The sequence below is a fragment of the Cajanus cajan genome, chromosome 2, assembly GCF_000230855.2.
Source record: "Cajanus cajan strain Asha chromosome 2, NIPB_CcT2T_4, whole genome shotgun sequence".
Lineage (NCBI taxonomy): Eukaryota > Viridiplantae > Streptophyta > Magnoliopsida > Fabales > Fabaceae > Cajanus > Cajanus cajan.
This window is the reverse complement of record NC_138518.1, coordinates 65649985-65653674: the sequence shown is the minus strand read 5'-3', so window position 1 is coordinate 65653674 and position 3690 is coordinate 65649985.

Sequence of the window (3690 nt, the reverse complement as noted above, 5' to 3'; positions counted from 1 at the left end):
CTGTTACGGACTTTGTATCTATAATTATGTTTCACTATTGTACAACTAAAAAAAATTGTATTCAGTAAAATTTAATTTAATTTATTCTTCTTTTATATAATTGACACACAAAAAAAGGTATTTAAAGAAGAGTGATTTCTCCACCTTTAAATGATAAAAAGGAAGTAAATGATGAATATATATATATATATATATATATATATATATATATATATATATATCATAAGAATAAAAATTTCTTTATTTGTTTAAAAGAGTTTCATTTCATGTTACCAATTTGATAAAAAAAAATTTCTTTAATTCATCAAAAAGAATTACACCAAATAAAAATAATATTTAATTTATTCTTTTCTTTTCCATAAATGACACAAAAGTATAGAGAGAATAATAGTTTCTTCACCTTTGAATAAGAGAAGGGAAGTGACTTATCTTTATAACATAAGAATAAGAAATTCTTTGCTTATTTGGTTAAAAGAGTTTAATCTCATGTCATCAATTTGACCAAGTTATTTCTTTTTAAATCCATCTAAAAGTACTATATTGGATAAAATTTATATTTAATTTATTTCTTTCTTTTTCATAACTGACACGGAAGTATTGAGAGAAGAATGATTTTATTTGCCTTTGAATGAGAAAAGAAAAGTGACTTATCTACATAGCATAAGAATAAAGATTTCTTTGCTTGTTTGGTTTAAAAGAGTTTCATTCCATGTCATCAATTTAGCCAAGATCTTTTCTTTAATCCATCTAAAAGAACTACATTGAATAAAAGTCATATTTAATTTATTCTTTTCTTTTTCATAATTGACACAAAAGTATTAAGAGAAAAATGGTTTCTTCATCTTTGAACAAGAGAAAGGATGAGGGTCATCAACATAGCATAAGAATAAAGACTTTTTTACTTGTTTGGTTTAAAAGAGTTTCATTCTATGCCACCAATTTGTCTAGGATATTTTTTTTAATTCATCTAAAAGAACTGCATTAAGTGAAAGTCATATTTAAATTATTCCTTTATTTTTATAATTAACACAATAATATTGAGATAAAAATGGTTTATTTGCCTTTGAAAGTGAGAAGGGAAGTGACTCATCAACATAATGTAAGAATAAAGACTTTTACTTGTTTGGTTTAAAAGAGTTTCATTCCATACCACCAATTTGGTCAATATTTTTTCTTTAATCCATCTAAAAAAATACGCTAAATAAAAGTTATATTTAATTTATTGTTTTCTTTTCATAACTGACATAAAAGTATTGAGAATAATTGTTTCTTCACCTTTGAATGATAGAAGGGAAGTGGCTCATCAACATAGCATAAGAATAAGGACTTCTTTGCTTGTTTGGTTTAAAAGAGTTTCATTCTATGCTACCAATTATATATGCCAAGATTTTTCCTTTAAACCAGCTAAAAGAATTGCATTAAATAAAATTTATATTTAATTTATTTCTTTCTTTTTCATAACTGACAAAAAGTATTGAGAGAAGATTGTTTTATTCACCTTTAAACAAGAGAAAGGAAGTGACTCATCAACATAGTAGAAGAATGAAGACTTCTTTACTTGTTTAGTTTAAAAGAGTTTCATTCCATGCCACCAATTTAGTTAAGATCTTTTCTTTAATTCATCTATAAAAAAATTTGTACTAAATAAAAATTATATTTAATTTATTGCTTTCTTTCTATAACTAACACAAAAATATTGAGAATACTAATTTATTCACCTTTGAACAAGAGATGGGAAGTACCTCTATCATAGTATAAAATATAAGGATTTTTTTACTTGTATGGTTTAAAAAAGTTTTATTCCATATCTCTAATTTAGCTAAAAAAAATTCTTTAATTCATTTAAAAGAACTATATTAAATAAAAAAATCATATTTAACTTATTCCTTTCTTTTTCATAACGGATATAAAAATACTGAAAGAAGAATGTTTGTTTCGCGTTGAAATAAAAGAAGAAAAGTAAATGATCAACATAGCATACTTCTTTTTCTTGTTTGATTTAAAAGTTTCATTCCATTTCATCTAAAAGTATGGACCTCAATCTTTAATCCACCGGCTCAAAGCTTCTAGAACACTGATTTAGGTCCAACATTAACATTACTAGAATTTCTCTTATTACATACGACTTTTCCTGCGAATTTTTCAAAAAAATTCGCAAGAAACGTTATTTCTGCAAATTTTCCTGTGAAATTTTATTTACAAGTAATATCTTCGTGGATAATATTTTTTTGGGAATTTTAAAATTAAAGAAATTACTATAAATTCTGTCAATAATTTTTCAACTTTCAAATGCTCACAATGAATTCATCCGAAGCATTTGTTTCCATGCCTCCAACATGTGACACATAATCTTTTAAATTTTAAGATTGTAGATTATAAGTCTAACACTCAACCATATAAATCAACTTGTAAGGTAAGTGTTGCCCCAACTTATATATTCTTTAATTTCCTTATTTTCAATCGATGTGGGACTTGAAGTTTTTTTAAAATATTAAACTTATAAATTTAAATATATTTTTTTTATTTTTCCTTCGGATTAAAATTTGCAGGAAAATCCGTAGAAAAAGTTACTTGCAAAATTTTTCTACCATTTAGTAAACATTACTTACGAATTTATTTTTACAAGAAAATCTGCAAAAAACAAAATAAAATTCTTACAATATTTTCTGCAAATTTTTACTATGGAAAAAAATTTCTATAATTATTAAAATTGTAGCAAAATTTATAAGAAATATCTATAAATTATTTTTTGCAAATAAATTTGTAAAAAAAATTTGCGAACATTTTTTTGCAAGAAAATTTGTAAGAAAATGACATTTTTCTAGTAGTGTAATGAGATATATTATATCATTAAATGATATATGTCAGATAAATTTTTTTGTAATGATAACAGCTGCAGTTAAGAATTACCGAACAATAAACTGAATCTGTTTGATGTTACCCTTGATGTCACATTTCAGTGTTGATGGTGAGTGATGAAGACCAGCAGTGTGTGCCTGTATATATGCCGATGATGAAGATGACTGAGAAAGGAAAATGATGATGATAAGAACTCGAAGGAGAATGAGAGTATATATAGTGGTGATAAGAGCTCTGATGATGCGTGTATGCTAAGAGAATTAGGTATGGTAACATGTATAACTAGGATACTGTGCGTGCTGAACAATAAACTACTAAAAAATTATCAATCACTTTTTATTTTATTTTATTTTTATTTTTCTTTTTTTGCTTTTTTGAGTTCAATAGACAGAGGATAGATTTTTTTTTTTGGTAGGTTGGGAAAATTAAAAAACAAAAAACTGAGAGAGACTAATAAGACCCAAGGGGGGAACACCCATCCCGCCTTACTGGCTCAAGCACAAATGTTGGTGGCTTATGCCATTCTATATAGCCCCCTGATTCAGAAACACCCCATCTCGCTAAAATGTGTGCTACTTTGTTGATCTCCCGAGGAATGCGGAAAAGAGAAACCTGCCAATCTCTAGATAGCAGCTCCTGAAGGATAAGAACTAAATCAGCATGCTCATGCCATCCTCTAATGCGATCCCGAGAGAGAGAACTAGCCTCAATAGTCCCCATGCAGTCTGTCTCACAGAGAATGTTCCTGAAGCCCGCATCCCTACAGATTGGTAGACCTTTATCCATGGCTAAAAGTTCCGATCTAAGCGGATCACCATTACGGTGAGAATT